The 25,528-nt window shown below is 45.9% G+C and overlaps 1 protein-coding gene across 1 annotated transcript in view; it reads left to right on the top strand.

Moving 5' to 3' along the window:
- The first annotated feature begins 1,065 nt into the window (after positions 1-1,065).
- The window catches only part of LOC105901413 (sodium/calcium exchanger 2), a 50,921-nt gene continuing 26,458 nt past the window's right edge, over positions 1,066-25,528 (top strand). The window contains exon 1 of the mRNA XM_031573310.2: positions 1,066-1,333. The gene's annotated coding sequence lies outside the window, so the exon portion shown is untranslated. The remainder of the gene's footprint in view (positions 1,334-25,528) is intronic.

Genomic DNA, 25,528 nt, shown 5'->3' with positions numbered 1-25,528 from the left:
CCTCTATGTGGATGATGTAGAGGCATCACACTCGTTTGGCCATTTTGAATATGGCAAATATCCATTCATATGCGATATGTTAGTGCTTGTGTCATTTGCTACTAAGTTTACGATTATACAGATACTCAGGACATTATGTGACAAGTTGGTGTTTATATTATCTTCATAAAGTTTGCAATTATGCCAACATATGGTTGAGTCTACAATGAAATTGAGAAATAAATCATCTAAATAAATGTTCATCAAAAGAAAAAAGTTTCATTCAAGATAAGACTATTCTATTTTTAATCCTCGAGACTTGGCAAATCATCTTCAGTTTCAGAACTGTGGACAAATTAGTTGTAATATTGACTTTCATGAACACTAACAAAATCAGCAGAAAGGGTTATTTAATAATTATATTTAGAATTATACAGTAAAATCTGGTTAATACAATAGTTTTTCTACGATGGCTCAACTTACCCTGTCAGATGGATCGATTCCCCTTGCATGGGGCAAGTTGAGCCACGAGACCACTTTCTTTGACCTGAGTTAGACACACATCCTGAACTTGTGTTGTATACATTCGTTTTATGTATGTCTCACATTCCCTTGGCTTGAGGTCAACTTAAGTAAAGAAAAAAGCTTATTTTGGTATGTGTAAATTTACTGAAAAGTACTACCACCTAAATCACATTATCTTCCATGTAAGGACGTTATAGGAGGAACTGCCATACCTTAAGGTTACCACATTTGCACAAACTTATATACTGTTATTCACGATACTGTGATGGGATAAAATGGGATCCAATAGGGCTTCCTACTTCATGTCGAAGCTTGTATATGTATGTCTGCAAAGTTAATAAAACACGGAATCCTCTCTTACAAGCACTTACCATTGAAGTCATTTTCACAAATGTACCCTGAGTCTGTCATTAGTGGTATTTTTTAGCTCACTATGTGTGACTATGCAATATAAACGTGAGCACCTGATATGTTGATTTCACCAGCCAATCACTTTGGCCCAATTGTATTTAATAACCAGAAAAAACCCTGGGATCCAAGACGCACGCACGGAAGCAGTGTGCGCGCACTATCGACGTCCACCCAGTGAAGTGCGCGCTCCTGGACCACCCTACCCAGCCCGCTCTCACTGAATGAGTGCGACTGCCTATTTGTGTTGTGTGTTCGTGTGAGAAAGAGGGAGAGCGGCCGTGACAAAGTGACAGACTGCGAGCGGAGCTGTGGGAAAGAAGCTAAAATAACCGTAGCCGTTTCTTAATGACTAAAGATGCAATGTGTCCATTCAGGCTGCTACACCTGCCTTGAACAACACCATACATTAGGATACTAGGTAAGTGTGTGTAGTTCCGTTGTGTTGTGTTTGAATTGTGTCGGGCACTTGTTCGTATTCATGTTATGGTCCCGAATACTTTTATATGATGCAAAAGTGATCAAATTGAAATGAACAGGAGCGTAGAGACGGTGCAGGTTGTTGTGGGAACCACGAAGCCAAAGTGATAGAAAGCATAATGTGCATTGCTCTTGGGAATCGTTGTCAATAGTTTCTAGGCAGGTGTTGTTTCAGTTTTTACACCCATGATTGAAACAGCGTGGATGCAAAAAGGCTACTTCGTGTGCATGAAAACATTCTTGTGCTTGTATTTATGATTATTGAGGTGGTGTACTGGGAATTAATAGATGGGTTGTCTGGTCTTGTTATGTTCATTTAAACTACAATGTTCCAATCTCAGAAAGAACATCATTAGCATAACTTGTCCTACATACCCAGTCTTTGAGACACCGGTTTCCATCACTGGCTTGTCCACACAACACTGAAGGTCGTCATGTGAAATGTTACAGTTCTTTGTGATTCTGTAACGAAAGCTGTGATGACTACCGCTGGCTACTGTTGGCTACCGTGTCTAGGGATGTCAACATGCTTCCCTACACTGCAGCTGCTGATGACACGTGGCGTAGTGATATCTAGTATAGTGTATCAGACCCATATGTATTGATGCGTGAACAAATCCAGTTAAAAGGGTCATGTGAACGTTAGTTCATATCTGCAGTGACTGATATAAGTGAATGTAGGCTATATTAAAGTGCATCATTAAATATAACATAAATCGGCACAATCGGAGTTTTTATAACATCTGTCAACTAGATACGACGCTAACTTTAAGCAGCATTGCATCTTATCAAGTGGAAACATTGCCACTGTTGTTAAAGAGCATTGGAGTGCACTGAGTGCCTGATAGAATGCCTGGGATTCTCCGCAGCTCAACGTAAGCAGTTCTGTGGCAGAGCAGGGCTTTCCTCTGTCGGCAATTTTCTACAAATGGGGTTTCCCTGCCCCCCCTCAGCTAGAGAGGGCAATTCCCTCTTCTATGGCGCTAAGAATCACAAAAAAAAGAATTCCGATGCGGGCTTTGACGCTATTCAAGCTATCGTTCTTTTTCATAGGCTATAGAATGTGGTCCATTTTGAGTCTTGAACATATTATCAATTGTGCGTCTGAGTTCCTTTTGTTGTTCTGTTTCTCAGAACGATCACGATCAGCCCCAGTCCACATTTCGTTTAATTTCCTTTACTCTGTAAGTCATTCCGTTAAATCAATTATTCCAGATGTTTCATCCATGAGAGACCAAGTACCTTCATATATTAAACATGACTGTATGTGTTGTAGATATCATTGTAGGTCAAATTTGTCTTTAGGGGATATAAAATCCGTACTTCTTGCTCTCTTAAAAGATGTCAGCGTTATTCTCTAATCGGTTCATAGCCTTAACCTCAATTCATTAAGAAATCGCAGCTGCTGCTTATCCAGGGTGGACTGTCCAATTTGTTTGACTTCCAAAGCTGTCATCCCGGAGTGATTGCCACAGTTATTTATCAAGTGAATATCGTTGTCCCTTCCAATTACAGAGTAGAGATTGCTCTCCATCTAGCGATATATTTTTGCTTTCCTATGACAAATATCTCCACCCTTTTCTTTTCTTTGCTCTCGTTGCCTCCCCCTTCCACCACTTTCCCTATCTCTCTCTCTCTCTCTCTCTCTCGCTCCCTCTCTCTCTCTCCTTCCTCTCTCTGTTTCACTGAGTCCTGTGCCTTGAGCAGTGATACATGACTGAGGAGTGAAATCCACGGAGGGAGGAGAGACAGCACCACTGCAGTGTTTTAAATAGAGCTGGTTTCTGGAGAGGGGGGTCTCATCCAGCCAAAGTGCCCGTCACGCATTCTGTGTGTCACTCAGTTGCGTGTGGAAATGTCCAATTTTTTGACATGTGTGTACAGTATGTGTGAGTGTGTGTGTGTGTGTGTGTGTGTGTGTGTGTGTGTGTGTGTGTGTGTGTGTGTGTGTGCCGTATGCTGGCACAGTCATTCATTGGCAGTATAAGTGTGCTGCTCTAAGGAACATAGCTTGTGCGGGCTGTTAGCAGTACAAGGGGTGCCCTCAGCATATCAAATGTCCTTTTCCCACAGCTTAGTAATATCCTATGACTGCAAACAGGAAGCTATATGGTAGTTGTGCTGATTCAATTATATTGAACTCTTACTCTTACTTTTTCATTTTCTTCTGCTTGTCTTTGCTCCACTTCATATTTATGATGACGGTGAACGAACAGCACAGGTACGTGTGCAGATCCAATCCATGGCTTTGACGGCCCCTGCCACAGGTGAACACAGGCTAAAGCAGCTGAGCCTCTCATCTAAGGCAGATGAAAGAGGAGAGTGGTCCCTGTGTTGGCTGCAGGGGGGTGGGGCTCACTCTGTTGAAGGTTGTAGCCACTCCAGCAGCTCTCTTGACATCCTCTTCCTCCCCTGGCACAGGAGTGTGGCACAGAGTGATGCACACAGTGTGATGGGTACAGGGCACACCACAGGGCCACGGTAACCCACTCTATGGGCCCTGTGGTTTGGGTTGGATCCTATTATGATGGCATTTATGAAGCGGATCAGACCACTGAATCACTGTGGTGTTGTAAACCTTACGTTCTACAAGCAGTTTGTTTGTTTGAAATGTTGGCTTGGGTTTATACATTGTGGATCACATCAGTAATTTAAAAGTACTGGCAGTTGGAGTTTTTTTAATGTGATAATGTTCAATCTAAATTGCTTATTTCTTCTTCAGAGTTCAATGTTTTGAATTGCTCTCTCTCACAATCACACGAACACACTCACACACACACGCATGCACGCACGCACGCACACGCACACATACACACACACACACACACACACACACGCACAGACACACACACACACACCACAGAATGTTAGAACAAGAAGGTTTGGCTACTGTTGCACCTATGTCGCACACACGCCCAATACCCAACTGCTCTCGCCCACTGGCTTTGATTGGCTGTTCTCCAGACGCAGTGGTAGCAGCTGTCGTCCGGTTGGCTGATTCATCTGTCGTCATGGCAGGGGCATTGCTCTCCGCTGTGATGAACCTGTCTATGCGCATGTCCCGCTGTATCCACACATTCTTCTGTCAACTCCTCCCAAACTGCAAACACCATTCAGTGATGGATGAATATATGGATGGATAGACAGACAGGGAGAGAGAAAGAGAGAGATAGAGAGATAGAGAGAGAGAGAGAGAGAGGGATGTTTCCCGAGGCATGTCGGTGTTTTCTAGTTCACTTCAAACCACTGATGTATGAAATGTATTTCTCCCCCGAACAGCCTCCCCAAACTTGTCTCAAGGTGTGTTTGTCAATGGAAAGTAATGATTTGTGTCTTTCATGAGGGAATAAAGCCAAACCATACACGTGATGGAGGTCTAATCCAGTATTTTCTGAGCATCACTATACAACAAGAATAACCTGGGCTCTGTCAGGAAGATCAGGAATGTGTGAGCACTAAGGCGTGACAACCCATTTACTCCGCAGCCACAGTCAACTCCCTCCGCCAGATAGAATGCAGTGTTAGTGTGAGGAACTCTGATCTCCTCTGTAGAGATGAATTGAGTGAGCCATTTATAGTGCTGTGATGCTATACGAGAGTCAGGCCAGAGGCCCACGTGACCGCTAGTGAAGACCATGTGCTCACAGAACATCCAGAAGGACTCAGGGTCTCATGTGAAGCTGAACCTCCAGCCCTTAGCAAACTCAATCTGGACACGTGTCCATTTCTCACATCACATCAGAGCTGGTCTTGGTGCAAGCGCTTATTTGGAAACAAACAAACAAACAAACAGATCAAACCAGAAAGGCTACAGGGACTCTGATTGGTCAGTGGTGACAGGGCTAGTGGAACATCATCCATGCTGAGGGAGCAGGGTCTCTCTCTCTCTCTCTCTCCCTCTCTCTCTCTATCCCATCTCTCTCTCTCTCTCTCCCTCCCTCTCTCTCTCTATTTTTCCCTCTCTCTCTCTCTCTCTCTCTCCCTCTCTCTCTCTCTATCCCCCCCTCTCTCTCTCCCTCTCTCTCTCTCCCTCCCTCTCTCTCTCTCTCCCTCTCTCTCCCGTCTCTCTCTCTCTCTCTCTCTCCCTCTCTCTCTCTCCCTCTCTCTCTCTCTCTCTGGCCCTCTTTTGTGTGCGGTGTACATGAGCGAGTGTTTTGTTCACCCTCTCTTCCAGCCCGGCTGCTTGCAGCTTTGTTTTTGTGGGGATGCGCCCTGTTGTCTCTGACTGAACAGGGTCTTCCCCCATGACTGACGCGCACTGCCATGACAGGAAGTGAGTAAGCAGTATGGAGTTCAGAGAGAGAGAGAGGGGAGATGGGGGCAGGGGGCTTTGCCCAATGGCCAGAGCTCTTTTTGGATCCATTAGCCAGGGCCATTCTTGTCTCCAGCAACTGGATAGAAGGAGAAAGACAGGGAGAGAGAGAGAGAGAGACAGAGAGAGAGAGAGAGAGAGAAGGAAGACATCTGGCCACTCTATGCACTCAGTGAGCTCTCATCCTGCTCTTTTACAGTGTCTCTGTGTTATTGTTGTAGTTGTTGTCATAGCGGAGAGGTCCCCCGAGGTGTGCAGAGTCTTCCTTTGTCTGAGCGAATAATGAGATCAACCAACCAGAATGATGAGCAGTGAAATAATAGCTGTAAATGTTACCCCAGGTGTCTGCTAAGTACGTACTTTTAAAACATATCATCAGATCATCATCTTTGATTGTTATCATTGGAAGAAAGAACTCAACAGGAGCAATACCATGAAAGGTAGTTGGTATAGTCTCAACAGAAAGAGCAAAATAGAGTCAAATAGCACCATACCAGCACCTCAGGTTGGTGTTAAAGCCACACTCACTGTCCTGCCTGGTAGTGAGTCAGGGCTGAATGACAGAGGCAACCCAGGCGGGTTGGGATGGGAGAGGGGACAGGACAGATGACAGCCTTGTCCTGTCAGACATGTTCTCTCAATGGGTCCACTGAGGTGAAGAGAGAGCGTGGGTGAGGGAGGCCCTGGCTTCTCTGTCACGCATTTGATTAGAGGTGAGGGAAATGATGCCTATTCTCTCATCTGCTGTATCTGTAGTTTTGCCTTACGTTTTCACACTTGCTTTTGTTTATCAGACTTCACAAGTCAAAGTGCCATAGTGCTCTACATGCCCCAGTGCTCCTACAGAAACAAGCCAGGATGCAGTAACCAAGCCTAGTGTATGCCTCTCTGATCTGTGTGTGTGTGAGTGTGTGTGTGTGTGTGTGTGTGTGTGTGTGTGTGTGTGTGTGTGTGTGTGTGTGTGTGTGTGTGTGTGTGTGTGTGTGTGTGTGTGTGTGTGTGTGTGTGTGTGTGTGTGTGTGTGTGTGTGCAGTTACCAAGCCTAGTGTATGCCTCTCTGATCTGTGTATGTGTGTGTGTGTGTGTGTGTGTGCAGTTACCAAGCCTAGTTTTATGCCTCTCTGATCTGTGTGTGTGTATGTGTGTGTGTGTGCGTGTGTGCAGTTACCAAGCCTAGTGTATGCCTCTCTGATCTGTGTGTGTGTGTGTGTGTGTGTGTGTGCCAGTGGCTGCTTGAGTGTTTCTATGTGAATGTGCTCAGAGGGATCAATATTCAGGCTCACTCATCTCGTAGCCTTTCGTCAGTCACACTCTATTGTGTCTCTTGTCCCTTGTCTCCTGCTGTCATACTGTCATCTCACAGTCTCAGCACCGCCTGACACGGACACACACACACACACACACACACACACACACACACACACACACTCAAATTCTCTCTCTGTCTCTCATACTTAATTACCAAACATATACATTCCCAGATGCACAGACCTCATCCCCCTTACACGCATGCATGCACTTAATGTAATCACACAAACATACCTATATGCGTGGATACAATTTCTCTCTCTTGTCACGTGCATCTCTGTCTGTCTCTCTCTTTCCACCTTGACTCTGTCTCTTTCTCTCATGTACAAACACACAATTATAATTTTATATATTTTGAATTCCCTTAATTCAACGTAATAATGGACTTCAGAGTCGAAGTCACACACACACACTCACACACTCACACACACACACACACACACACACACACACACACACACACACACACACAGAGGCAAACTCAGTCCTGGTGGAGCGGCCGGGTGCCTTGATGCGACAGAGCGGGATAGGATGATGGTCATGAAAGCTGACAGGATATGACAGAGGGGAGGGCACTCAAAGCAGTAGGGACAAACCCTTCTGTGTCTCACTGCTCACTGGCACTCACACACACACACACACACACACACACACACACACACACACACACACACACACACACACACACACACACACACACACACACACACACACACACACACACACACACACACACTCACACACACAAACACACACACACATACACACACACACACGCACACAGACAAACACACACACACACACACACACACACACACACCCACACACACACACACACACACACACACACACACACACAAACACACACAATACCTCTCTGTTTCCCTGTCTCACTCTGCACACTCTCTCTCACACACAAGACAAACAAAGAAGAGCCTGGACTGCCCCTATCACCCCACAAGCCAACTCCTCATCCATTCAAAGAGACTTTTGATTGGAGATTTGAAACTGGAACAGGCTATAATCTCGGTGGTGTAATTCGCTATCAGTCATTACCGTTTTAAAAGAACACAAGGCATGATTTGAAGCCTGCATGGTAATGTTGTCATCAAAGAATGATTGAACTGTTCAGCTAATCTGATTTATGATAATTGATGATTGTCTCACTGATGTTAGTTCTCATAAAGGCTTCAACATCAGGACCATGTATAAGGGAATGCAGTGAGTTGGAACTGTTGTTGTCCTTTAATTCCATCACAGCCCAAGTGTGAAAGTCAGATCTCCTCTGATGTGGCAGCGTGTCCTGAAGTGGATCTCTCACAGCATTCGAGTCCTGCTGCCACCAGCTCCATCTTCCACTGTCTAGCTCATGCTGGAGAGGCATGACGCAGCTGCAGACGGCCAGCTTATCTGCCGCTCATGCACAGGCAACATCTGTCTGCCTCGCTGAAGGGCCCTTAGTGTTCAAAGGAGTCCAGTGCTAGCTCTCGGATTAAACAGGCCATCACCAGAGAGGAGGAAGAGACAGGTTGAGCCAATTCTGTGGCACTTTGAAATGAACCAATCATTACAGTATTAGATTGGTCAGCATACTGCATACCTTTACCTAAACAGGAAAGGGCCCATGCCTCCTGTTACATGCATAGCTCCCTTGTTTTAAACCATCCTCCATTCAAAGTGGCTCCACAGTCAGCAGAATGGGTTACACACTGGACATGCTTGCTTCTAAATGTGCTGAGGACATGTGACCTGGGTCTGCTGTCCCCTGATGGCACATGCATGTGAGTGTGTTGCACTTTAGCCCTTGGCCTCCCGGTGTGGAGTGTGATCGTGTGTGATCTAGAGTGACCTTTGACTCCCAGTGTGGAGTGTGATCGTGTGTGATCTAGAGTGACCTAGACTAGAGTGCACTGATCTAGGTGTGGAGTGTGATCGTGTATGATCTAAAGTGCACAGAGGTGCACCTCACCTGTCATCAGCCTTTGACTCCTGGTGGGATGATTATGCTACTGCCTCCTAATTGGACCATTCCCCCACAAGACAGTTTGAACACTTCACTCTAATAGATTTATGCCCAAGGGCTAAATTATCTTTGACAGAGTGTCTTTCGTGATTTGAGGTTCGACCACCGAGCCAAATGCCATGGGAAATGAAGGCTATGGGCTGTAATTCGGGCGCTACCATTTTCCCATGAGTTGTTCATTCTATCTTGATTAAGGCTGCTTATTTGTGAGTGACACATGTGCCTGTGGGGTCAGGTCAGGATTCAACAGAATCTTCTAGAAATCAGGCACCAAGTCTCTCTGCTCTCTCAATCATTCTGTCGTAGTTTCTGTCTGTTCTTGAAAGTTTGCACCTCTCCAAAAACTGTGTCTCGCCATGAGGGCCAAACCCCAAGGCCATTGACAAACATATAAATATGTTATAATCCACTGGAATATTAGGCCAATCAAATATAGTGTAAACCTAAATATGTTATAATCCATATTGGAATATTAGGCCAATCAAATGTAGTGTAAACCGTCTTGAAGCATTTGTGCAGATAGTTGCTCTGTAAGGACAAATATGTAAAAATAAAACCCATGGCATACAAACGAGCATAAATGAAAAAGGAGTAGGATGTTCCGGCCTACATAATTTCTAAAAGGTTCAATACAGTTACACAAAAAAACAGTACGTATTGACAAATCAATGAAGGGACGTCCTTTTATCCACACTCAGGTTTCTCAGATTTACTTATATACATAGTAAGTAAAATAGAAAAAAAATACATTTCAAAAACACATACTCAAATATGCATTTTCAATAAGTACAGACGCCTTGGACCCCGAGAATGGTCCGATCACAGTCACAGTCCAACCCACAGGAAGAAGGCCAAAGGCCACAGCCCTCCGTGCCAGTTCAGAGCTAAGTGACCATTACAGGGTTGGCTCCTCTTTAAACATGGCCACTCTGCCTTCCATTCATTCACCAGATTACATCAATAATGAAACCTGTGATAAGCATGGAAGGACCATTATCAGTTCTTTCAAGATTTGGACTTGGAACACAGGCCTTTATTTAAGTGTGGAGTGTCTTTGCAGATGGTGACTGTACAATGAATGCAAACACACTCAATTGGAGGCCAAGCTATTTCCTTTTCTTCAGGAGAAATACAGAAAGCATTGATATTGCATTGAAGTCTACACTCAATAATAAGCATCCCCTTTGAAACAGAGAAAACATTTTTTTTTCAACATTCAAGAGCCTTTGTGCCCATTCAGCTTTCAGCCTTTGTGCTACAATTACTGACATCAATAGAACCCCTAAATGCAAATCCCCGCTCTAACTCTAATGCGATTCTCTAATTCCTGAATGCATGCCAGCTATGGCACACATTTCTGCACAGAACCATGTTTAGTTAGCATATGACTGGACCTGACTGCGCTGATGCCAGGGGAATGGTTGGGGTTTGGGAAGGGGATTGAAAGGTGAGAAAAGCAGAGGTGTGTCTGCCAGCCCACACTTGCCATTCACTGTGTCCATTAATAAATACTCTCCACCTCTTCACAATTATCCTGCTTCTACCAACCATTTATAGTCCTGACTCACTTTCATACTGTTTTCAGCTTCTCCAGTGTGTTGCTGTGTTTTTATGGCTTGCCTGAAAGCTAATCTGAACGGTCCACAAGGAAAGCAGAGAGATGTTGCAGACATATGCCTTGTAAAACCATTTCCAGGGGAAATAATGAGGGTGTATAATTACTGGGGTTTGCCTTTTCAAGCATCTTTTATAGAATGGCATCTTATTATCAACAGAAGGCTGGGAGCAGAACATGGCTCTTCCGAAAGCCCAATCACTGTTTAATAACCCAGCAAAGCCAGTTCCCCTTTCTTCTCCTCCTTATCGAGCATGTCCAGATGTCGGGGTGGTGCAGGCAGGTGAATTAAGCTAAGGAGGATGGGATATCGCTCTTTGTTTTGAAGCGCTTTGAAATATGCATAACATGCATCGAAGCGTGCGTCTAACTTTACCTCCACGTGTGACGACACGCACGCACGCACGCGTCACCATGAGAACGGAAGCAGAAAGTCAGCGCTTGATTAGCTGCAGAAACACAACCTGCCGATGAGGACAGAATCCTTTCTCCTCACGTGAACTCCTCCACTGGACTGATCCGTTGCTGGACACAGTGGACAGGGAGCTCCAGTGACTCTTTATGTTGCCCACTGCGTGACACTGGCGTCCCTTGGAATGCCATCTGCTCCGTGCTGACCCGCCTTTGTCCGGGGTCAACCAAGCATCCCTTCATCCGCACTGGTTGGAACCCTGCCCGTGCCGTATCCAGGTGCATCATGACCGTATCACAATAACATTCTTCCAGGATATAGTAAATAAATGATGCACTCATTCAATTCAAGTGTCAGCTTTGATGCAGTGTCGTCACTGTGTAAGGGTGTGGGGGTTACTATGTGGAGCTGCCTCACACCTTCTCCTCATGAGTTCACCTCCCTCCTCACCTCCTCACCTCCTCCTGTCCTGCACTCGGGGCTTGGTCCCCTGGGTTCCTGCCTATAGTATTCAGGGGTCCAGTTACCCCGAGGGGATACTGCATGTTTCTCGTGTTCCAATGTAATACCAGTAGGGTTGATATTCCAGCGCTGTGCCTTATGTGATTCCCTATCAGCTTCTACAGCACTGATTGAACCCATGTACCATATGCGCACTGTGTGACCAGCTTTGAAGGGATTTGCTGTGAGCAGTCTGAGCCACTGTCACATAGTCATTTGACAGGGTTGACATTGAAACAAATGCGCGAGTCTCCGTGGAGTGTGAGATGATGTATGAGTGGGATACACAAACACTGAAGATATTGCAGAGGCATCCATGTCTCAGTGGTCTACACTGGCTGGATTAGACGTTATTGCATCTAAGACAGGAACAGGTCTCAGGGACTCCTTTATCCCACTGACAGATGAGCACAGTGTCCATGCTATGAGTCTTGTGTTTTAAGTGAGGGGAAGTGCAGATGTTTGATAGCCACTGTACTGCTTTAACGCTTGTGTGAAGCACTGCAGTGCTATTACCGTAGAGCACAGTTTGCAAAAACAGATCTTGCATTTAAAGGACCATAGCCTGGTCAATTTATGTGGGATTCACAAGCACAGCAGTGTGTAATGACCATTCGTCAAGGTTTTCCCTGGACTCATAAATTGTCTAGCATAAGCATTCTGTACAGCTTTTTTGTTGTTGGTCCATTTGATTAGGCTAGCATCTCCATCACCCTTTCCTTATTCCCATTCCCTCCCTGTATCACACACTCACTCTCTCACACATTCACTCACTCACTCACTTACTCATTCAGTCGATCACACACTCACTCTCTCACACATTCACCCACTCACACACTCACTCACTCACACACTTACTCATTCAGTCACTAACCCTTTCTAATTGTCCTCTCTGCTGAATTAAGGCAGAATTAGGACTTTCTGCCTGCCATTGTGTAAGAACGACTCCCATGATTAACAGAGCAATGGTCTCATTCAATTAAGGAGTGGAGCCTTTGGCCACCATGGTTCTGCTCACTCTTAGCACTAATGAAGAGAGCCGCTGGGCCTGCGGTCACACACGGCTGCATTTCATTTTCATCGCGAAATTCTCCTGAGCAAACTAAATGAATTCTACGAGTTAGAAAACTGTAGAGAGAGAAATTGATAAGCAGAAAGAGAGACAAAATGCCATTAGGAGCAAAAAACACAGATGGCTAGAACAAGGGATGGAGGAAGAGGTAGAGAGAACAGAGGAATGGAGGAAGAGGTAGAGAGAACAGAGGGATGACAGAGAAAACCCCAGGCCACTTGGCAGTAGGGATCTGACACGCCTATCGCCAGCCTGCCTGGAAGGAGCCACTAATCCGTGGACATTCTGCATAGAGCGGGAATTCTGTTTTCACCCATTCTATTATCTCCCTCTCTACACATCTCTCTCTCTCTCTCTTGCTCTCTCTCTCTCTCTCTCTGCCCTGGCTGTGGGCTCTCCATCTGTGAAATGGCTTGTGGCTGCCAGCAGATCTTCCTTCTTAATCAGCAGGAGCGGCATGGGGTGTTCTGTGTTGAAGCCTGCTCACTCGTCGTCACACTGGTTCTGGGTAAATGATGCCATTCTGGTCGTTTCCTCTTTAACGCCCACCATCAGGCTGGAGTGGGACCAGCAGCAATGCCTTTTATGTCTAAATGAGCAGGAGAGTCACACACACAGACATCACGGACAGTGAGAAAGAGACTGATACAACAAGGTGAATGGGAAGAATTAGAAGACAAAGACATAAAACAAGAGAATAAAGGCCCATAGGAAGGGGAACTAAAACCTGAAAGATTTCAGAACTGAAACAGAACTGTAGGTTTCAACCTGGACCTGAAGCAGTGAAGCATTCCAAATAAGACTGTCACAGTCTATGCCCTCTGCCAGGCCCGTCTCTCAGGGAGACTCCACGGGTTGGACGGGTCAGGACAGGATCTACAAGAAGCAGATGTACAGAACATTCCCAAACAAATGGCAGCTTCTTACAAAAGTGCTCACCTGTGTGGCTGAACGGATGCGAGAGTGTCGACTCCTCCGCCAGAGTACCATCACACAGCACTCAATATGTGCACACACACACACACACAACACACACACACACACACACACACACACACACACACACACACACACACACACACACACACACACACACACACACACACAGCACTCAATATGTACCAGAGAAGACCCTCTCCTTATCCTCACATATGTGCACACACACACACACACACACACAGCACTCAATATGTACCAGAGAAGACCCTCTCCTCATCCTCACATGTGTGCACACACACACACACACACACACACACACACACACACACACACACACACACACACACACAGCATAGGCTAAGACACAGACACACTTTAAGACGTAGTGCACATGATGGCACAAATGTACACTGACAATTGTGTGCAGTTTTATTACAGTTTTTCTCCATTGCTTTGGCTCATTTCACGAAACAGAAATGACATTCTCAAAACAACACGTGCAAACCTCCAAACCACTGTGCACTTGTTCACAACAGATTTTAATTTCTCATTCCTTTAATCAAATTGCAATTGTATTAGCACATTCTTGTAAATGACAAGTACAATTGCCTACAGTTTGCACAAATTTCAAATGATTTAGCACATCTTTGCAAATGGTTAGGTTCAATTGCCTTCAGTTAGCCCAATTACCAATTGAATATATCTTGCTGGTCTAAACTGACTGTTGCTTCTCAGTCAAGTCATTGTTCTCTGCAAAACATGTTGGCATAATTTCCTTGTGTACATCACCACCTGCACAATAGTTCACTCCACTGTCAAAATCTTTCAGGCACATAATACCATGAAAAACATCATGGTATATACTGTAATATAGATCTCTTGGATCATCGGCTTAATTTTCAGGTGCAACTAGAACTTTACTAATCAAGGGGGAGATTCACACATCCGATCACCAATCACACAGTATGTTTAGTTAGCTGACAGGTCCTATCCAGGAGTATAAATTCTTCAATCAAATATCTAGAGCTTGACCAAGTTCAGTACAATTTATGAACATGGAAGCACCTGGCCAGGGAAACAACCAAGGGCAACTGCCTGCTCGAGGAAGAGGAGATAGAATAAGAGGAAGAGGAGCAAGGGTGGATGTCCCAGGCCAGCGCGCGGGCAACATCACCATGTGTACTGCCATTTCAGAGAATGGTGTAGTCACCCACATTCCCAGTCTTGGCCCATACAACACCCAGAAGCTCCTGGTGTTCTTGGACCGCCTGCACTCTGATCTTATCCCTCTACATGAGGGGGGTTTGGTAGGGCCTCACTTGCCTACATTTGTTATTGTGTGGGACCATGTTAGCTTCCACTGTGGCCCGCTCATCAGGGCGTGGTTCACTGCCCATCCAAGGATGCTGATGGTGCTCTTATCACCTTACTCCCCATTCCTCAATCCTATCGAGGAGGGTGGAGGGTCTATGAGCATCGGGCTCTAAACCAGAGGTCCCTTCTTCAGGCAATGGATGCTGCTTGCGTCGATGTCACAGCAGATCAGTGTAAGGGATGGTTGTGGCATGCACGCCGATTCTTCCCCCGTTGCATAGTAAGTGAGAACATCAGATGTGATGTTGATGAAAATCTGTGGCCAGACAGACATGAGCGCGAGGATGAGCAGGAGAGTGAGGACGGAAACTAAACTTCAGCTTGGCTTTACTTTCCTACTGTATGTGTTGTTACAGTAGTGTAGGGCTATACATCATTTTAGTTTTGATGTGCTTATTGTTTGACAGTATATTGTGCTGTACACATTTTTTGTTTCTGTTTGGCAATTACTGTAACAATTTCCATGGCAGTATGAGTGCAATACAGTATGTGATGTGAAACCTTGTTGGCTCCTCTTGAATTACGTAATCTTTTTTCTGTTTGATACACATAGTATTCTGGAAATGGATCTACTACAGTAACCATTCAGTGGCAAAGGACTAAGCCAAGATTGAAATGTGCACATGAGGGATATTTCTATGGTCCACTGCCATACTGACAAAACATCTAAACGTTTTGACCTGCAGTGTTTTAACAATGCCAAAGGGACTTTTCATTTTGGGGGCACTGACTATTTGTATGAGAAAAGGAATTAGTTTTGACTGATGAGTTGTCTGTTTTGGGAGAGATATGACCTTTTGCAGGTGTGCCATAGTGTTTTGCCAAACCATCTAGGTTATTTTGGCAAATGTATTTAAAGCTTTGAGAATGAATTGAGAAGGAAATTTTAATTTTGGGGGCACTGACTATTTATATGAGAAAATTATTTGGTTTTGAAGCTTGAATTAACTGTTTTGGGTGAGATATGACCTTTTGAAGGTGATCTATGTAGTTGTGCTGAACCATATAGGCTATTTTGCCCAATGCACTTAGAGCTTTGAGAATGTAATTTCTGTTTCAAGAATTGAGCCAAAGCAATGGAGAAAAACTGTAAATAGAAGTTTGCTGCAACTGAATTCCCAGCTGAGGGAAATGTAATAACTCACCAGCGTTGCTACCAGGCGCAGGAATAAAGGGTGCTGTTTGCTACCAGGCGCTGGGGTAAAAGGGGCTGTTTGCTGGAGTTTCATCCAGCGCTGTTTCCGACTTTAGGGCTGCCACACATGCTCGAGCTGGTCTGGGGCTGATTGGGTCACACTGTGTTCCTTTTTCCACATACACACTCACATACATAGAGACACACGCAAACACACGCAAACACACACTCTGCACTCATGCACACACTGCCTCTGCAATCACTATAACTTCTCCCACTCTGGGAGCCATCTCACTCTCTCTCAGCTGTTTTATCTGTGGGTCTCTGAGGAAGGGCGAGACAGAGGAAATTGCCCCCAAAATCAATACTGGCCACTCCAGAGGCACAGACAAAATCACTTTCATCCTCAACACACATTCACTCAGCACGAAGGGGGGGACAATCTGGGTCTTCTCTCTCAAATCTACTAGTGGCATCCATCGATTCCCAGATCAGTGACTCACACACGAGACACGTGTAGGAGGACTCAGCGTGGGCTCCCATTCTTTAATTTGCTGAATTCAATAACACTGCTGTTGTTTCTAGCTGCGCTCTCTATGGATCATTATATTGAAAAGTCTTATCTGTTAGTCAGTGCATCCTCTCCATGAAGCAGCAGGACGCAGAGTGTAATAGGCGGGGAAGCATGTTAGCATTGTAGCTGTTAACACGCTGATGCCTTAGGCTTACATGTTGAGACATAACTGGAACTTACATTCATCATTTCTCTCACTGTTTTATTTACCTCTTAGCCTCCTGGACTCTGACCTCCTGTGCTAGAAATATATATATATATATACTGTATATATATATATAATGTTTTGGAATAGGTCTTATGAAAGCCACAGGGGGATTTGGACAAAATGATGAGTGTGTTTAAGATTTCTGAATCAATGAGAGGCCTCATTAGGGTGCAGCTCGACATACTGGTGCAGACTCAAACACAAATCAGCAAAGGTGAGTGGTGCCTCTGTCTCGGGATTGGTTGTAGATGGGGTTTTCTTACAATGAGAGCCTGATGTGTTATTGCTGCTCTCAGTACCAAAATCATTTAAAATATACATACAGAGAGAAAAGGGAGTGAGTGAGAGGGATCACAAGAATATAAAGAGGAATAAAGTGGGACAGGATGTCAGGAGGCACCTGGAAAGATGGTGAAGAAAAGGGAGAGGCGGGAGAGTGAGTCCAAAAGGTAATTTGGCATTAACCCGGAGTCAGTGTCTCTCCCAATCATCCTCCTGATGTTCCTGCGACCTTCTGGAGCCCAGCAATGCTCAGCCTAATGAGGGTGCCTAATGAGGGTGCACGGGGGACATGTTGCTCCTAGCGACGGCCCAGAATGAGTCGTCACGCCACGGAGAAAGAGCAGAGGATAGTGTGGGAGGGGCGGCAGGAGAAACCACTGCACTCATGATCAGCTTAAGCTTCAAATATGTGCCACGAAATTGAATTGATTTCATACTCAATCAACTGCTTCTCAGTCTTCAGTATTTCATTCATGTGTAATCGTCAGTGCACCATCCCAGACACTGTATTTTGATGTGGACGAAGCCCGATGTTTCCTTCCAACTCCTGTGGCTTCATCCAATGCCTTCTTCCTTCACACGTCTCTTCAACAGTACATACTCCCCCAGGGAGCATCTCTGTTACACCATGTTTCCCAGTAGATCACAGGCTGTAGCGGACTGCAGTCTGGCTCACCTCTCATTCTCCACGCTCTTTCATGGGGCTCTTGCGAGACACAAGCAGACATCATTTGGCTGGAGCCCCAGTAGACATGCCCACCGGCTCTCTCTCTATCTCTCTCTCTCTCTCTCTCTCTCTATCTCTCTCTATCTCTCTCTATCTCTCTCTCTCTCTCTATCTCTCTCTATCTCTCTTTCACCTGCTGTCTGGCTGCCTGAACCAGCTCTCAGTTTTGTGAACATAGTTACTCATTTGGTCCAGATGGTTTTGTGTGTGGATAGCTTTGTGTCTGCATGGCCAGTGATTGTGTGTGCGCTTTTGAAACCATTATGAATGAGTTGGCTTCTGATGCTCAGAGATGTGATGATAGGAGAGCTGAGCTGGAATTCCTCAGGTTCCATCGGGGCACAGAGGAGGAGGAGACTAATGACCCGTGACGAGACATGTCACATAAAGGGGACGTATTGGTCCAAATGTGGAGCTTACGGATGAGACAGAAAAGTACTCTCCTAAAAGATTTGCTTTCAGTTTTGAGAATCCAACAACCATATGATCCCTGGTCAAGCACATGACCTAAATGCCAAATATGACTCTTGTAGCCAAAGATTCATTATGCAATGTTTCAAAAGTGTAGTTAAACAGGACTCCTCCAAAGGGGTGAACACATCTCAGGATGAACATTGAATGTCTCCTCTACAGCAGTTACAGTATCAGTTCTGTTGGCATGTGTACCTGAACACATGTCTACATTGCATATAGAAAACATTTGTGGTTTTACAAAATAGTTAAGGTACCTGAAGACTCTCTTTGTGAATTTGTAATGTCCTCATCAATGGAGGTATTCTGGAGGACAGTATGGGAGTGATCATCTGAGTAGGTGCATGCTAGTTTTTCCTGAAGCTTTGGTCCAGTCCAGTCCAGTCCAGTCCAGTCCAGTCCAGTCCAGTCCAGTGTTTTTTGCTAATGCGATGGATGCAGGACAGCAACGAGTGCATATGGAAGGAATTGTGTGATATATTCCATCCTCTTCTACAGTTGTACCAGCAGTGATTTGGTTGGCAGTTTGAGGTTTAATATTGGCTGGAGGTTCAATTTCCATCCATTTACAGATAACAGAGCAAACCAGCACATAACCATTTAAAGAGGGCAACTATTGATCCACTGTTTCTGGGGAGTTCTGGTAGTGGATCAGATTTGGACCAACAGCACTGGTTTTGATGGCTTCTTCTTTCACAGAAAACTATACATTTGGATTCTTTCACCTGTAGACCAGACTACTCATGAGGGGCATCAGTCTGGCTTAGCATGTGTGTTGCAACGTTCTCTTAGCATGAGAGTATTTGCATGTCACACAGTGTCTGCCTGTGCAGGGGTTGGGGAGCTGACTTCAGGTGGGACACATTGACTCATCCAGTCTAGACACTGATTGATCAATGCTCCATGAGCTCACGGTTGGAATGCCTTTTGCTTGGTATCAGCCATAGAGGAATATGGGACAGGATGCATTTGATCCCCACACACACACACACACACACACACATTGTTTAATTAACAAACATCTTGGCAGTTGGGTGCTTTGTAAACATTTGTGCAAATAAGTGTTTGTGTCTGCCAGCCTTTTGTACCTAAGTGTATGTGTCTAGCCAGTTGTGCAGCAGTCTGGCTGTGTTAATGGGGTGGTAATGTGTCCCCTGATGCCCGTGTGCTGATGGCTGGTGGTGGGGGGGTGTGCCCCTGGTGGTGGGGGGGGAGTGTGCCCCTGGTGGTGGTGGAGGGGGGGAGTGTGCCCCTGGTGGTGGTGGAGGGGGGGAGTGTGCCCCTGGTGGTGGAGGAGGGGGGGAGTGTGCCCCTGGTGGTGGTGGGGGGGGGGGGGTGTGCCCCTGGTGGTGGTGGGGGGGGGGGGGGGGGGGGGGGGTGCCCCTGGTGGAGGGGGGGAGTGTGCCCTGTGGTTTTAGACGTGCAGGAGGCATGTGGGGAGGCCCAGTGCCCTTCTGTGAGTGCATAGAAGCGTTGGTCTCTAGGCTGCACTGAGCATGCTCACATCTGCTCACGCCTGATGGATCTCCTGCCTCAGCCTGTTGCCAGCTCCATTTGGCACACCTAATAAGGCCTCGTGCAGCTGTAAATGCAGCACTCTCTCCCTCCTCCTCTTCCTTTCATTCCCCCTGTCTCATCTCTCTCTGTCTTCCACTCTCTTTACTCTCTCTCTCGCTCTCTCTCTTCCGCTTCCTCCCACACCCCCCCCCCCCCCCCCCCCCCTCTCTTTAGCCCCACTTAGCCAGGCATGGAACACAGCAATCCTCCATTACACAGTTCCTCCTGGAACACAGCAATCCTCCATTACACAGTTCCTCATAGAACACAGCAATCCTCCATTACACAGTTCCTCCTGGAACACAGCAATCCTCCATTACACAGTTCCTCATAGAACACAGCAATCCTCCATTACACAGTTCCTCATAGAACACAGCAATCCTCCATTACACAGTTCCTCATAGAACACAGCAATCCTCCATTACACAGTTCCTCATGAACACAGCAATCCTCCATTACACAGTTCCTCCTCTGCTCTACGGCCTCGTTCCTTTTCTGTCTCCTTCCCCCTCATTTAGGTGGGCTATTGTTCCGTTGTTGTTTTTCCACCAGGATATCTATCTATCTCTATCTCTCTCTCTCTCTCTCTATATATATATATATATATATATATATATATATATATATATCTATCTCTCTCTATCTCTCTCTCTATCTCTCTCTATCTCTCTCTCTCTCTCTCTATCTCTCTCTCTCTATCTCTCTCTCTCTCTCTCTATCTCTCTCTCTATCTCTCTATCTCTCTCTCTATCTCTCTCTCTCTCTCTCTATCTAATCACTGCTCTGTGAGTAGTGATTCATTGTCATTTTAAGGTGATGATGATGAGGGCTGTTTCTTTCTCTGTGAAGTTTCCCTACTTGTTTTTCTGCTGAGGTTGTGAGCTGTTGGTGATGGTGGGGTTGTTTTGGCCACTTTCTCCTCATGGTCAGCCAGATGGAAGCAGGTGCCAACCTGGGAAAGGTGTTAATGCTTCAAGCCTGCTATCATTAGAATGCAAGATGAGCCTGATACCTGGTTTGCTAAGGGGGGGGGGGGGGAGCAATGTGAACTGACTGTCAACGATGACAGGATTCGCTATCTTTCCATGTTGATTAGCTAACACTTATGATCAAACATGCTCACTCTCTTTTTTCTTCTTCCCTTTCGTTCTCTCCTTCTCTGTCACACACACAGACGTATACACTATCATCAAGTTCACATTAAACATCCCCTTAGTCACACATGCACAGCATGCACATTAAACTCAAATTAAGCACGCTTGCACAGAATCTCTGCAGGGAACCGCAGAACAAACATATACACTCTCTCTCTCTGTCATTCTCCCTTTCCCTCTCTCTCCCTGTTTCTGTCTCTCTCACCGTCTCTCACAAAACACACACACACGGGCATATATCACTAGTACACACACTCATTCAGACAATATAATGCATGTGATCGATTAATGTAACAAGTAACACGCTTGAAATAATACACAATTTCCAATAACAAACACACACTCAGACAGACACACAAACACACACTCAAACACAAAATCTTTCTCTCAGGGATTTCCTCCTTACATATAACCCTATTACAAGATAGACAGTTGTACTGTGCTCCACAGCACTCCAGTCTCCATCCATCCCCATAGCACGTCTCATCCATCCTGCTCCGCGGTCTACAGGCGCTGCTTTGAAATCCCTCCATTCAGCGCGAGGCTCGGCCTGCATACTGATTGAATAACACCTAGAGAAGTGTCAGCGCTCCAAACAGAACCCAGCACCGGCATGTTCACGCCTAGGCACGTACAAGCGCTGCTTCTTAGATTCTCTCGCTGAACCAAAACAAGAAAGAAAGAGGGAGAGGGGAGAAAGGAACAATTAAAGGCTCCTTATACATGTTTTTGCTATTTTTAGGTATGTTTTTGTAAGTAACTAGTTTTTATAACATCCTCATTCATTTTGATAGTCTATGGTCATATGAAGGACTGGTAAACACACCACAGCTCAGGCTGTTCATCATGTAGATTTGGGATCTGAGTCGCCTTGCAAAATTGTAAGAAAAGCTTTGACAACACATCACTACCTAGCTTCCATCGATGCCACCTGTGCTGTTTTTTACTCCCGTGTTAAATAATGACAAAATGAAATGAAAATGAACAAGCCGTTGGAATGGAACTGATAGTGTGTGGTAGAGCAGTTAAGGTTTGAGGCTAACAGGTGATGTAGTGTGTGTGTGTGTGTGTGTGCGAGTGTGCGTGCGCGCGCGTGTGTGTCTCTGTGTGTGTGTGTGCGAGTGTGCGTGCAAGTTTGTCTGTGTGTGTGTGTGTGTGTGTGTGTGTCTCTGTGTCTGTGTCTGTGTGTGTGTGTGTCTCTATGTGTCTGTGTGTGTGCGCGTGTGGCTCTAATAATGGGAACAGAGAGTAGTTGCGTACGCTAGCTGGCTGAACACAGACCCTTTAACCTTTAACCTTTACACCTGTTCAGAGGCTCAGTGGGTTAGGCTGCCAATGGAAAGGTCACTGGTTTGAATCCCAGCGTGGTCAATAGATGTTGCGTGTCGAGCCCTTGGACGAGGACCTTTATCTGCATTGTCTCAGTAAAACCAGCTGTAAATGGGTACCGTCTTTGGCTGGGGGTTAACCTGTGATGGACTGGTGTCTTTGGCTGGGGTTTAACCTGTGATGGACTGGTGTCTTTGGCTGGGGTTTAACCTGTGATGGACTGGTGTCTTTGGCTGGGCTTAACCTGTGATGGACTGGTGTCTTTGGCTGGGGCTTAACCTGTGATGGACTGGTGTCTTTGGCTGGGGGTTAACCTGTGATGGACTGGTGTCTTTGGCTGGGGGTTAACCTGTGATGGACTGGTGTCTAGGACTCTCATCTGCTCAGCACGAGAAACACTCACTCGGCCGGGTAGAAGCACTGGCCTTATCAGCCTCCATGTCTAGGAAAGGATTGACTTGCTCAGATGCTCAGAGAGAGGGGGGGGTATCCCCCACTCCTTCTATGAAGGGCCAGAAGCCCAGCGTTTGGAGAGAGGAGCTTGGAGAAGTTGTGACAACCATTCAGCCACCTGGGGATGTACCACAGAGCAAGATATGATCAATCTGTCTTCTGAATAGCGAGGAAGTCAAAGAGAAGTGAGGGAGAGAGTGAATGAAAGAGAGAGAGGCGGATGATGAAATATGCTGCCCTGTAAACATCAGATAGCCCTCTGTTGGCTTCAAGGCTTCATAAATGCACAAATATGTGTCTGCGAAAGGGAATGTGGGAAAGAGGACCTCAGAGAGGACCCCAGAGATCCTAGTATGAGAACTGTAGTCACAGCCGTTTGCCTTGTGATTCATCAGCAGAGGAATTTCAGCTAGAGGGAGACGCTCCCAGCCTGCATCTCTGTGATATCACTGGCTGGCCCATCCTTGAGATGGAGATGAAAGGGAGATGCAGAGAGGAGAGGAAGAGGAGAGAGGAAGACTCTGTGTCAGCTCCCATCCACAAATACAACCCACACCTCACAGTGACATTAATGCACCTGGCTATGTCATGCAGACCCTGTCATCTCCAGCTGTAGTGTGTGCCTCAGGGAGGGACGATCTGATTTAAGACCCAGAGCTCAGAGACGAGCAGGGAGAATGAGGAAAACAGAATGACAGAGAGAGAGAGAGAGAGGCCTGCAGGCGTATTGATTGAGTTTTGCTTGAGAAGAGAGGAAGGGCTTGTGTGACGGAGGTGACGGAGGTGACAGAGGTGATGGGACTGTCTAGGCGAGGCAGAAGGGATGGCCCTGTGGCTCAGCCCAACAAGCAGCCGAGATACACTTGTGTGTATGAGAGAGCGGCGACCTGCTCATTGTCAGTGTGTGCTCACAGACACGCTTCTCTTACAGCCTGTCCCACTGTGCCTGGCACCCAGGAGGACACTGGTAATTAAGTGTTCTCAGCAGCACCGCAGCAGGACATGCATCACTATACTCGCTGTAAACACCTGTCAAGAGAGAGAGAGAGAGAGAGAGATGGAAAAGACACATAGAGAGAGCCCCAGAATGATTTAGGGTAAGGGAGAGAGGGAGAAGGATATGAAACTAGAGAGAGAATAAGACAAGGAAAGACAAGGACAGAAAAGAGCTGCGATAAAGACAGACAGAATCCTGGAGATGCTGAATGGTACAGTATATGGTATGAGGATACAGGATAGCTAAGGACAGGACTGTAAATATGCTGTAAATAATACTGTAAAAAAAGCTCCCTTGGACAGCTCTGCGTCATGTCTTTCCTGTTGAGCTGTTTCTGACAGAGAGCCATGGGGACCTCTTGGCTCGGCACACATGCTGTGCTGTTTTTCTCTTATTGTTTTCAAAGAGCATTAGAGCATTGCAGTGGGCAGGCAGTGCAGCAGACTGCTGCCAAACACCACCCTCTCCAAAACCTCTGATGTCGCATCCTCTCACCACCACATTGACATCAGTTGACACCCACTTTTGAAGTCATCCGCAATGATCCACAGTACAGTGGCAGGGTTCCTGTTAAGCATTCAAATGCCATTTTGTCATCATGCATTAGTGTAAACATGGCTAAGTGGAGACTAAACAGATGTCATGTGTGCTGATCAACTCCTGATGCCCATCCAAACAGAAGTCTAATCCTCTCTCTGCCGCAGAGGGCTGCACACTGGCTGCTGTCTGGGCTGTACTCTGGAAGCGTTTGCTGGTTATTGAGTCTCTCTAAGCCAGTGAACAAGGTGATGCCCTGCATCTTAATGAGCCTCCTGCTCAGGCCTTCAGGACATGGTTGTGGCCATCTCCATCGCCTCTGGCTTGCAGCAGAAAGGGCTTTACAAATATTTTATTCTGGCACACCCAGCAATGATTTGTCTCTGGCCCAAGCTATTGTCATCATGCCAATCAATAGCTATGATTAGGGGCTGATTGTCCAGCAGCTACTCTGGGCTGTGCTCCACGGTTAAGGTCTGTCAGATGGCAGATGACCTGTGCCTTCACTCGCAGCCCTCTAATGCACTGGTCTGGGATCAGCTCCACGCCCGCCCCAGATCCACAACTCTGACTCCTGCAACCTAAAAACACCAAATGGATTCAGAACCTGGACTTGAAATAGACTGTAGCTACAGTCAGAGCTGCACAGTTACAGAAGTTCCTGCTAGTAGCCAAGGTGCTTCTAGATCTTGATTTAGGAGCGCAAGAGGAACTTTCTGCTGCAGGGTAATTATAGGAGCTTACTGTTCTCATAGCAGAAGATGTGCTATTAGTATGCAAATGTATGCCCATGGAATGAGTTATTTCATTTCTTGGTTTGTCTTCTGTTTTTTGCAGTCTAGAGTCTCTAAATTAAAGAGTGCAGGCTTCTTCAAATCATCCCCGCCTCACACCCCCACCCCCTCCATCTTCATCTTGTGCAAGTGAGGAGCAGGGAAGTGAAGGCGCTGTGCAACACAATTTGAGCTTTCATAAATCAGTGGGGAAAACAGTAACATTGGCTGGGGCAGGTTTTTTTTTTTTTTTTTAAAGAAATGTAATCTAATATATTCAGATGTATGGCAGACACAGCATATGATGTTATGTAGTTATAGCAATGCTTTGTGTAATACCCAATCAATGCTTTGTGTAATACCCAATTAATGTTTTGTCGAGA

The sequence above is a fragment of the Clupea harengus genome, chromosome 9, assembly GCF_900700415.2.
Source record: "Clupea harengus chromosome 9, Ch_v2.0.2, whole genome shotgun sequence".
Classification (NCBI taxonomy): Eukaryota; Metazoa; Chordata; class Actinopteri; order Clupeiformes; family Clupeidae; genus Clupea; species Clupea harengus.
This window is presented reverse-complemented; position numbering and strand designations above follow the sequence as displayed.